Source organism: Nicotiana tomentosiformis, chromosome 1 (assembly GCF_000390325.3).
Source record: "Nicotiana tomentosiformis chromosome 1, ASM39032v3, whole genome shotgun sequence".
In the NCBI taxonomy this organism is placed as follows: domain Eukaryota; kingdom Viridiplantae; phylum Streptophyta; class Magnoliopsida; order Solanales; family Solanaceae; genus Nicotiana; species Nicotiana tomentosiformis.
Window position 1 is genome coordinate 22,088,995 of NC_090812.1, and position 13,199 is coordinate 22,102,193.

Sequence of the window (13,199 nt, forward strand, 5' to 3'; positions counted from 1 at the left end):
ATAACCAAATAATTAAAGGTGGACGTAGAATTATTCGGAACTGTACGCTGATGCTATCTTGGTAGCTGGGGCTGGCTCATGTCTTGTTTAACAAATTGTTATTTGAAATTTACATGTCCGACTAATTATTTGAATTCACGTTGTGCAAGTCTATTAAAAAAGTAAAATGCTTTTATCATAATTTTTTGTAAAATTTTACCATAGATAAATAAAATTGATACACCTAAAAAGCACCTAGCACTGCAAAACCAACTAATTTCAGTCTATCTACAGTTTTCTATTTGATATATACTTCTATGAATAATAGATCGGAAACATTAATTATGAGGATATATACATTCGAAAAACTAGTCTAGGCCTGTTTATGATAGCAAGGGAGTTTTATTTTCCCTTAGCTACTTATTGATCTCAAAAGATAAAGTGGAGATCATATTTAACTAGAATATAAAGATTGATATATAGAAGCATTCTTTAAAATTGATTTTGATTATTAAACTATAGAAAAGATAATCTTGAGGGTTAATCATTAGTCTTTTGGAAATTATAAAATATTAGGGTGTGATTTATGGATTCATACATTTTTTTAATCTACTTGTACTATTCAAGGTTCATAGCTGGCTGAAATGAAATCAATGATCCACTGGCGAATATATTTTAAGAATTTGGGGTACCAATTATTAAGTGGACTAGAACCGAAAAATTAAAAGTAGAGGTGGAAATGGAATCATTTGAAGCATGTATATATATGCTGATGCTCTCTTTAAGGATGTAAGTTACAAGTTATTGTTTATCGTATAGAGATATACATATAATTACCTTTTAAATGATCTGGCTGTGTAACAAAATTGCAATATCAATACGTACAACTTAAAGGTATAAACATATACGGATTTTGAGAAATAAAGTAGCCTTTCTTTATGCATAGAATTAAAATGGATACTAATATTCTACAAGGCTTGTCCCAAAAAGAGGGATGAAATATCACAAACAATAAACTTATTTTTATTCCATAATAAGCCATAACATATCCCCATCCAATACATTACACTAAAATGGAGAGGCAAACCTCGGCTACTTATTTATGTGATACATGCAGTAGTTCAGAGAAGCATAATTATTTTTAGATCAATATATTTTTGATATAATGTTTTAGTTGTTGTCCCGACAAGAGTGGATTGCTCTAGTGGTGAGCACCTCTTGGAGGGAGGGAGCCGAGTTTCTATTGGAAACAGCCTCTCTATCCCAGGTAGGGGTAAGTTCTGCAATACACTACCCTCCCCGGACCTCACTAGTGGGATTATACTGGGTTGTTGTTGTTGTTGTTTTAGTTGTTATCCCACCAGAATTGTGATTGAAGATAATCCACGACTTTCTTTTCAACTTGGAATGCTTTTGTGAGAACATAAGGATTAATTGGTGGATAGCCAAAAACTGCATTTGCTATAGTGATGACTCCTGCATCTTGACTACTGAGTCCAGACATTGCAACAGCTTTAGTCTTTCCCACATTCAACTGAAAATGAATCATACCTATTGGGAAAACAAACACATCTCCAGGTTTTAGAATCTTGGTTAACAACTTGTTCTTCATATTTGGACCAGGGTTTGAAAGGACAAAGCCAACGTAGAGTTTGCCCTTAAGACAAGTAATAAGCTTAGTTCCTCGGGGGTGTATATGAGGTGGGTTGAGATCATATGGTGCATAATCGATACGAGCTAACGAAATGTCCATAGTGTTGAGTCCAGATTGTTGATGTTCACATTAGTTACAGTTGATCCAAGTTAATTTGAAGTATTTCTAGGTATGTTTAGACCTGATCTAAAAAAATCATTTGCCAAAACCTGCTTTGGATCCTTGCAATTTTTTCCGTTCACAAAAACTGCAAAAAGAAGCTTTAATTAAAGAAAAGGTAAAAAACAAGAGGGAGGAGTATACAAATAGCCATTTTTAGGGCTGATATTTAGGGATTAGTCAGTACTTATTTTGTCCTGAAAATTTGAACTAAAAATCTTAACTTCCTGAACTGAAAAAATTCAAGACACACTTATAGCAGTCCTCTAGAATGGCTACCGGCCTGGTATCTTTTCTTACCAAAAAGGATAGATGAAGTACAAAAATAAACTTCATAGAAAACTGTGAAGATCATGATTGTAATTTGGTAATTTGATTATTTTACCAGCAGCTTTGGAGTCATCAACAGCAACACACAAATATGCTGCAGAGGACTAGGATCAAATGCATGACTTATTGAAGATAGCACAGCCATTGAGGTAATGGTCAACACAAATGAATTGAGAGCCATTGCTACTAGAAATTAACTATCTTATGAAACAATGTAAATGATATTTGTTTTTGACAAACATAACAAGAAAGAACGACGTATTTATAGATGGATATTTGTTTGAATTGGTCGACAATTTCCTCTAAACAAATTGTGGATTAGGCTTCTGCATTACCAAGTCATCAATGGGTAAATTTTTAAAACACTTGAATATTACTATATTGAAGCTTCCTTGAACAACTACAAAGACTAAATTTTATTAACCTGGGACTTACATCAGCTATCCATTTGAAATAGTCATGAAAATGAGGAGGATCGGGGTAAATTTTTGAGATTAGGTTGAGAAATTAGATACGATGGCTACTTCCCAAGATAAAAAGAATGTACAATAATCTGAAATATATGATTTAGATTTTAGTCTAAATCTTCATTGACATCAAAATAACTAAAACGTCTTTCGTTGTTAAGATTGAAAATTATAAGATCAACGACCGCATTGATTTATTAAACTTATCAGATTTAAAATTAATTAAACTGATGACTAGGTTACGTGAGAGGACAATTCATTCGTCTCAACAACAACAAAAACCTGGAAGTTCTTATTTTTACACTAATTGATAAGTTATGCTATTTCGTATTTTTGATGATTTGCCAAACATTCTCGAGGAACCAGATAGGAACCAATTGTGATCAATTCCTTTGGCCTTGATAAGATATGTTACTTCGTGTTTTGCCGCCAGGTCAAACATTCTCGAGGAACCAGATAGGGACTAGATGTGATCAATTCCTTGGCCGTCGTACAGTCAACTACAACAGTAAAAGCTGCCTCACTGTACCGACTGGCAGCAATGCAACGGCACAACCACTGCTTGCTAGAGGCTAAACTAAAAGATGAAATGTCCCTATCTATTCTCACATGCTCTCTCATATATAAACAACATGTTACAAGGTTTGTTGTAACACTTGACAATCTAAAAATCACATTCATTCAAGTGCTAGCTGCCACTGCTCTCAAGGTTCTCTCAAGAACAAAACTGCTACAAATTAAAGCACCAGATCCTGATATTGAAATGTCTTAAGTCCTTAGGTTTGTTGAGTCTTTGTTAATTTATTCTTTATTTGTAATCCTATACTACTTTCAAGAAATGCTATTATAGGACATATTTTAACTTTCGTTGTTTTGGTTTCTTGACTAGAGTTAATCAAGATTTGTTGTTTTGTAATACAATTAGTGCAAAGGGCTAATAATAGAGTTATTGTGAGAGATGAGTGATTAAGAGGTTAATTCCTGTGTTGCAATAGATTGTAATCTGAAGTTGCTCGGTTTAGTGAAGTTGGAAATCCCACTCTGGTAGCTCATGAGTTTTAATCCCTTGAGCAAGGAGTTTTCTATGTAAACATCTTGTGTTATTAGCTTTGTGTCTTTTTACTATGGGAACAAATAGAAAACTTGGTTCTCTATATTATTTGGTGGACTCTTAATTTCTATCACTAACGCTGCTTGCTAACCAACTTATTTATAAAGGAGTAATAGAGCGTTCTAAGTACAAATAGCTGATAATTATACATGTATACATTGACCTTAGCTTCTTTCTATGATCTAGAACACAAATTTCCTAGTTAGAGCATTGATGTGCAGCCAAAATACTATATTTTTAGTACATTACTCGCCTTACATGTTGTTAGTTTAGTGGTTAATTGTGAGACGTTTGATCTATATTATGTTGTTTTATGTGTAGGAGCATTGGAAGACAAAGACGAATGAAAGTTGTACAAAAAAGGACAAAAATGCAAGAAAAGAGCACAAACGCATCAAGTACCCACACCGTGCTACAGACCAAGTAAAGCCAGCTCTATAGCCTGCCTTACCATGCTATAGACCAAGTAAAGCCAGCTCTATAGCCAGCTTGACCGCTCTACAGGCCAGGCGTAGCCATCTCTGTAGCCAGGCTGACCGCGCTATAAGCTTGGCCTCGCAAGGTCTATAGCCCGGTAATCAAAAGTACGTGAATTAAAAGACTCCGACCCGGATTGGACTCAAGGACTTCAACCCTAGCCTATAAATACTCCCTAAACATATCTAAGAAGGGACGTTTTTATAGCAGATTCGACAAAAAAAAAGACGTTTTTGGAGAGGGAATTTGACACAAGGAGGCAAGAACACGCTAGGCGGAGAATTCTTCTACGAGTTTTTCACTTCCTTCTTTCTATTTCTATTATTGGTTATGAATTCTAGTAGTGTACTTTTGCATACTATTATGAATAGCTAATTTGTTATCTAGGAATTTGATGGAACCTTTTGTAGGATAAATTTTTGTGATGTTTTTATATAATTGAGGTATTGGATTTCTCTACTTGTTCTACTACGCATTTATTGTTATTGATTGAATGACCATCAATTGACTGTGCCTATTTAGTATGTATATTGCTCGAGAGAGAGTACATATTTTGGTAGTTGTTGAACAACATCACTCTTAACGTATTTGAGAGATCAATACAGAGGGTTTAAAAGCGGTATTAGAGATAACGAAACCTTGGTGCGATCGTAGTGAGTGGTAAATTAGTGTCAGCTAGCGTAGTTCGAGAGAATACGTCTAGTAAATTGTGGTAGTTGCTCGATAGAGAATTACGATACCTGAAGTACTCACGATTGGTAGATAATACTTAGGCAAAATTATAGAAGACGTAGCGGGAAGGATTTCGACAATTGGGAAAATCATAACTCTAGACCTCCTTAATCATGTCTCCAACCCTTAGTATCTTTAGTTGTTAATTCACTCCTTTAATTTGTTAGTTAATTATTTTAACACAAGAATCTTTATATTTACAATTTAGAAATTGTTCGAACTTGTCTTCTTAGTGATACTTAACAATTATAGAGAATCCTTAGTTCTTTGTGGGATTCGACTCCAGACTTTTAGACCAGATTGTATTTGCAGCGAATGCTTATCCCTTTTAGGACTAGAGTTGGGCGTGATCAAATTTTGGCGTGGTTTCCAGGGAACTAACAATGTGGTTGTAGTTGTACATATTGCTAGGTTTCAAGTTTGAACTTTTATTTTGTTGTTTTAGTATTTGATTTTTTTTTTTAATTTTTATTTTTGATTTGAGAGACATGACATCTTGGAATTATGAGAGTTTTGATGTTGGTAATTTTACTTTTGATCCTCCTTATGCATATAGTGGAGGAGACCACTCATGGAAAAATTATCAAAATATTCCCGAGAGCGAGTTATGTATACCAACTCAATCTTATGTGTGGAATGTGTGTGATATGTGTGGTGGTCAAGATAGTCACTTTCATGGTTGTATTTATATTTCTTATCCTTCCCAGCCCCTTACTTTGATGGTTTTACTTTTTCTTGTAATGTTAATAGGAACAAAAAACCTAGGGATGATGACCTGAAAGATATCATGAATATGCTACAATACCTCGTGGAATAAAATAATAAGAAACAACTACACATACAAAGGCAAGATGCTATGATTCGCAACCTAGAGGCACACGTGAGTCAATTGGTTGAAGCATTTAATGCTCAACAAGCCAATGTTAGGATAGTAGCCAAGAAGAGCATGAATTAGATACGAAAATTGGGGTTCTAATGGAGTAGGTAAGAGTAGAACACTAACAATCTAACCAACTAGAATTTGAGGATGCTGATATTGAAGAAGTAATACTAGAGTCAACCAGGGACGTTGAAGATACAAATTTAGTTGACTCTAGTGTGATTGGTGTTGATGAGGTTAAAAATCTTGAAGTTCATGTATTTGAGCGTGTTGGACCTCATTCCAAATACTTCTTTACATTATGTTCAGATGGTGAAATGGAAATTGATTTGTATGAGCCAATACATGAGTCAAAGGAAGAGGTAGATGAGCGCTATATTCTCAAATTTTGAAGGCCGTCTAGGCAAAGTGACAGTCCTCAGTTAACAGCCAAAAAGTGCATAAAGAGTCATTTAATTTTTAGCTCGCAATAATTTGTATCGCCCCAAGAGCATGATCATAGAGCAGAATCAAAACTTGGGGTCCAATTCATAAGTTCGGAGTGGAGGCAGAAAGTGATTCACGTCATGCCATGACGTTAAATCAAGCGGTTGTTGGGAGGCAATCCAGCTTTACTACTTTCTTTTCTTTTATTTTTTATTTTTTTTAATTGTATTATTTTTGTAGAGTCAATTTTTGATTTTCTAAGAGCATAGAAAGCAAATCTATTGGAAGGATGCAACAACAAACCAGATGGTTGGAACTAAGTGTGAGGTACCCACATGAAGGACCATGCCTGGGAGAAGTTTGAGTACCCCATAAGCTGCTAGTGATTCGGTGTAACGACCCGACCGATGGTTTTGATTATTGCAACCCCATTCCCCCATTTACTAAATTTATGCTTTACAGTTGTTATGTGACTTGCCGGGGTGATTAGTTCGGGTCCGATGAGGTTTTGGAATGATTTGGAATACTTAGTTCCAAGGTTTAGAACTTAAGTTGAAAAGGTTGACCGGATGTTGACTTATGTGTAATTACCACAGAGAATTTTTACTAAGGAATTAAGGTTTTGTGGTGCCGAGATAGATCAATTATAACAAAGGTTGTAGAAATTTCTCGCGGAGAGCTTGCGAGCAGTGGCTCAGACTTTTTGGGTTGAACAATGTGCCGGGGAGTAAAGGAGAATTTTTGCCGAAAAAAAATTCATTTGCGGCCCACTATGCGGTCGCAGAATCACTCTGCGGACCGCATAATGGATGTAGAGTGAAGCAGGTGAGGCGAGTTTGGAGATCAGGTTTGCGGCACATTATGTGATCGCAGACCAGTTCTGCGGTGCATTATGCGATCGCAGAACAGGTATGCAAATCGCATAATGAAACAGTGTTGCCCAGTTCTGGAGGGCCTTTTTGCGACCCATTATGCGGGCCCCAGAAGTATTATGTGGTCGCATATGCGACCGCCGATCTGCATCGGGCTTCAATTTTTCTAATTTTTGACCCGACCCTATTTCGATATATTGAGGCAAATGAGCTCTTTTGGAGAAAAAATCTAATATTTTTAGAGAGAGGTGAGAGTATCTTAGAGTGAGAAAGAGAAGACCTAGTAATGTTTCCATCAATTCTTGTTCAAGGTTGGAAGATTTCACAAGGATCTTGCTAGGGCTTCAAAGAGGTAAGAATTTCTTCCCCCAATTCTTCAATTTCGAGTTTGGGTAAAGATGGGTGATTTAGAGTATGATTCTTGAGTGTAAGAGTATTATTAATACATACACGCACCAATAAGGTTTGTGGAAAGGTTGTTGAGTTCAAATGGGTAAAGATTGGGTTGAAAATGGTATAAATCTTCAAAGATTTTAATTGAAGATTTGATGGTCGAGTTGATGACAAAATTTGGTGCAATTTTTATGGTTGGACTCGTGGATGGCTGGGCGTCCATATTCCGTAACTTTTGTCGAGTTCCGAGATGTGGGCCCCACAGACGATTTTTGAGTTAAATTTTGGATTTTATTGGAAAATCAATATTTTCTTATGGAATTAATTTCCAATAATTTGTATTGACTGAATCGAATGAATTATGGCTAGATATGAGACTTTAGGAGATCAATTCGCGAGGCAAGGGCATAGCAGAGTAAGAAATTACGCGGTTTGAGGTAAGTAACATTTCTAAACTTGGTTCTGAGGGTATAAATCCCTGAATTTCATGTTGTATGAATTGTTCACATGCTGGGCGATGGACGTGTGGGCGTACATCAGGAAAATTGTGACTTAAATTGATTCCGTGGAGTTGCATAATTAAACAAATGTCATTATCCGCATATCCTCCACGTGTTAGAGAAATTGAGTTGAGACTCGTGTTAAAGATCATGATTTGTCTACGCGCCGATATATTTTGGGACCCACATGGGTCGTATTGCTGTTGAATTAGTTGTTTAAATTTATAATTTTGTATTCAGTCACTTCTATCACTTGCATATCATATCTCAGTCTCTGTTGTCATTCATTGATACTTCATATCGTCATTTCGGGTTGATTTTTCATGTCATTGAGAGCCCGAGAGACTGGAGGTTCTGAGTGATAGTTATGTTTATTTTTTTTTGCCTGGATCTGGTTATTATAGCGCTTGGGCTGAAAGATCCCCTTCGGAGTCTGCACCCCCACAGTGAGCGTAGTTGATATATATATATATATATATATATATATATATATATATATATATATATATATATATATATATATATATACACACACACACACACACTCCCCTGGGCATGAATCTTGCCATAGATATATATATTGAGGGATGGATCTTCCCTGGGCATGGATCTTGCCCGAAGCATTTATATTGAGGGATAGATTTTTTCTGGACATGGATCTTGTCAGAATCATTGATATTCGGGGATGGATCTTCCCCTGGGCTGGATTGGCCTTATACAGTACTGAGTGACTGACTATCAGTTGATGGATATACATATATATTTGGGATGGATCTTCCCTCGGCTGGATTGGCTATATACAGTACTGAGTGATTGAGTATTTTAGATTGTAAGTACACAGAGTTTTCACTAAGGTGCATCACATACAATATGTACATTGGCATGTAGATACATAGATGTCATATTCCTCGTATTGTTCAGAATTGATCTGTTTTATTTGTACTAAAAGCAACTGTTGAACTTGAAAGCATGTCTACATTTCTGTATTGTTATTATTTATACTAGACTGTACCTGCGGAGCTCGTCACTACTTTCAGCCCAGAGGTTAGTCTTGTTACTTATTTAGTTGGTTGTACTCATAATACACTCTTCACCTCGCATGCAGATTCAGGTGATTTCGGACACGGCGACCGTTAGATCTCAGAGTGCTATCAGTTGGAGACTATCAAGGTAGATGCCTGGAGTCCGCTGGCCTTCACTCTCTTTCTTTCAGTTATTGTACTATTCTATACTTTCAGACAGTGTTTTGTCAGTTAGACTTTGTATTTATATTAGATGCTCATGTACTCAGTGACACCGAATTTTGGGAATGTATTTTATGTCAGTAATTTGCGAGATTTTTCTATGGAAATTCGAATATTATATTTTCAAACTTCAAAGATATGGTGGTTTATTGAGATTGTCGGCTTTCCTAGTATTGAGATAGGCGCCATCTCGACAGGTGAGATTTTGGGTCGTGGCAAGTTGGTATTAGAGCCTAGGTTACATAGGTCTCACGAGTCATGAGCAGGTTTAGTAGAGTCTTGTGGATCGGTACGGAGGCGTATGTACTTATCTTCGAGAGGCTGCCGAAACCTTAGGAAAATTTCACGTTCTTGCATTCTCTCGTGCGAATTTGTTGATTCTGGAAACTAAATTTCTGTTATTCTATTCTCTCACAGATGGTGAGGATATATACTACTGGATCATACGGTCAGCCACCAGTTCCACTAGTTAGGGTCGCGGGAGGCCGGGGCCGTGGTAGAGGCCGGGGTCGAGGTAGAGGTCGAGGTCGAGGTGTCATTCATAAAACAGTTAGTGAAGCACCTGTAGCACCACCAGTTGCTCCAACTCAGGAGCAGATTCCAGATGTAGTTGAGCCGGCGGGACCAGCTCAGGCAACAACTGTGCCTATTGAGATTCCCGGCCTACAGGAGGCTTTGGCTCAAATATTGACAGTTTGCTCTAGCCTTGCTCAGGTGATTTCGGCTCAGGCCGCACCTGCCACTTGTCAGGCCGGGGGAGGTACTCATACCCCTATTGCCCATACTCTAGATCAGGTAGTGCAGGGACTTTAGATATCGGGGGCACTACCAGCCCAGCCGGCTGCAGCTACTCAGGCCCCGGTAGTCCCCGTTATAGTAGATGATGAGCAGAAGAGACTTGAGAGATTTTGGAGCCTTTAACCTCCATCATTTAGCAGTGCTGAGTCAGAGGATGCTCAGGGTTTCCTGGATAAGTGCCAGCGGATGCTTCTGACAATGGGTATTCTGGAGACTAGTGGAGTCTCGTTCACTACTTTTCAATTTTCTGGGGCTGCCTTCAGATGGTGGGAGGCTTATGAGAGGCGCATACCTGTCAGTGCAGCACCACTTACATGGTAGGAGTTCTCCATTCTCTTTTTGGAGAAGTTTGTGCTACAGACTCGCAGAGAGAAGCTGCGCATGCAGTTTGAGCAGTTACGTAAGGATGGCATGTTTGTGACGTAGTACGAGATGAGATTTTTTGAGTTGTCCCGCCATGCAGTTTGGTTGGTTTCCACTAATACAGAGAGGATTAGGAGGTTCATTGATGGCCTCACGTATCAGCTGCAGTTGCTTATGACTAGGGAGAGGATATCTGGTGCCACTTTTGATGAGGTATTTGACATTGCTCGGCAGATAGAGGTGGTCCATAGCCAGGAGCGTGGTGAGAGGGAGGCCAAGAGACCTCGAGGTTCGGGCAGCTCTGATAGGGTACCTTCTGGAGGGCAGTTGTAAGGCCCCATTAAACTTTCCTAAGGATTTAAGATTTAAATATGTGCCAACGGTATTTGGGAATAACGTATTCGAGTATTAAAGGAGACCTATGGGATATAACCAAATCATTTTGAAATGAAAATATATGTTTAAGGTGTGTTGGAACATATTAAGGAGTTTTGTGAATGAGAAGAATTTATGTGTAACAAGTTGGATATATTAAATGGAAAGAATGTTATTATGTAAACATGGTTTCATACTTATATGAAGGTTTGGAAGTCAATTCAGGTCTATATCATAGCAAGGTATCAATTGAGGGTGAGTGGAGAAGCAAGAAATCGAAAAGAAAATAACTGGGAGCATGCTAGGGATAGTGCAACGCGCGGATTGTGGCACGCCAGCCCAATAAGCAACTTTGAAAACCAGTGAGGTATAGGCATTTGGCGCTGGCACGGGCACGCTACCTCTACCTGAAGATATTCCCTTAAGTACTCACCTTGGGGGTTCATTTCCCGCATTTCACTTGGACGGATTTGGGAGCTCTTATGCACTCTCTCAAGACCACAAACTCCTCCCATCTTCAAGTTAAGCAATTCCCATTATCTTGGTGTGAAATTCCATCATTTCTACACTAGTATTGATGAAATCTACACATAAAATACATAGATGTTCAAGAAATTTCTTCAAGAACTCAAAGGAGGGTTTTGCAAGATTTCTTCCAAAAGGTAATCCTACACCCTTAGACTTACATGTATGGATATATTATGGGAATATGATTATGAATTAAGTATTGGAACTTATGGTATGGTGATTGGAACCCATAATTTCCCAATTTAAATACATAACCATTGTAGAGATTGAAAGGCGATTATTTGATGGAATGTTTGTTGGTTGGGTGTGGATGGATGGTCATGTATGTGATGTTGAAAGTTATGAATTCTTTAAGAATGATGGTGGGATAAATTGTTGGTACATGGTAGTAGTTAGATGAACTAATTCTATGGTTAAGAGGGGTAGAGATTCATGCCTATCAAGTGTTTGATAAAATGTCTAAATGGCCTAAATTATGGTATTTGTTACTAATATTGGTCCCATTGGATGTTTTTATTGTATATTGAAGTTGCTTAGTGCAGTGGATCATTGTAGTATCATTAAGGGACGAATTTGAGGTATGTTGGCTAAACTCTTCTTTAAGAATTGGAACCCCAATATCCTTGTAAGTTCCAAGATATTTATGACAAATCAAGTATTCCGAATAAGTTGGTGTGACAAAGATATATGTTCAATGCGTGTTTCAAATGCTCTTGTTATATTGCATTATAAATTGAGGACGTGTTCCATACTATGGATTGTGTATCTACATGTTATAATTCCAAGTCGTGATTTATGGGGAAATTATTATGCCAAATCGTGTTGAGATTGTGATTGGTTATATATTGGGGTGAGGCGGCATGGCCGCTATGTGTAGGTATTGGTATCGTTGATGAATTTCCACCCGTATATATTGGGGTGAGGCGGCGAGGCCGCTTTGTGTGAAAATAGGTATTGTGTTTACACCTACACCCGCATACATTGGGGTGAGGTGGTAGAGCCGCTTGAGTGAAAATTTGATATTGTGTTTACACCCCCACTCACATATATTACGGTGAGGCGGCAAGGCCGCTTGAGTGGAAATTTGGTATTGTGCTTACACCTCCACCTACACACATTAGGGTGAGGCGGTGGGGCCGCTTTGTGTGAAAATGGTTACAGGGGATCTCATCTTAAATTCTATAAATGTTAATGGCAACTCTTGATAAGCTTGCTTTGGTTTAAACGGGTATCTATGCTATTCTATCGATGTTATGATTTATCATATTCATATTGTACTTCCGATTTCTTAAATTGGTGTTTGATTTTCATACTAGTACTATTCAACATGTAATAACGTCCCTTTTACTGTGGGCACTGCATCTTTAATGGATGAATATGGTTCCACATTGGAGGATATTGGCCAGTGATAGCTGTGTTCATCCTTCCCAGCTGACTTGGTGAGCCCCATCTCATTCCGGGGTTGTGCATATTTTGTTTCGTATGTGTTATCACATTTTGAGGTATAGTCGGAGCCTTTTTGCCGACACTCTCATTGTACGCTTTGGTATTTTAAAGGCTCCGTAGACTAAGTGTGGGTTGTGTATGGGTATTGGGAATGTTAAACAAGTGTTGTTGTGATTAAATCACTTGTTACTCTTTGAACCATTAAGGTGTGTGTGTGTTTTGAGACTTATTAATGGAGTAACTAATGGTAATGAATTGTTATTGTAGACATGATCACCTTATTGTCTAATTAATGAAAATATGTATTATACTTATTCATGGATGAGTTTGGGTAGAAGAAAATCTAACAGGCTTGCTCGGCCGGGTTCACTCGGTTGAGCGCCGGTCGCGCTCCCCGATTCTGGGGCGTGACAAACTTGGTATCAGAGCCTAAGGTTTTAAAGTGTCCTAGGATGTCTCGGATCC

The 13,199-nt window shown here is 37.9% G+C and overlaps 1 pseudogene; it reads right to left on the reverse strand.

Annotated features, from left to right (window-relative positions):
* Nucleotides 1-986: 986 nt before the first annotated feature.
* Nucleotides 987-2,337, reverse strand: LOC104111393 (germin-like protein subfamily 1 member 13; annotated as a pseudogene).
* Between the last annotated feature and the right edge of the window lie 10,862 nt (nt 2,338-13,199).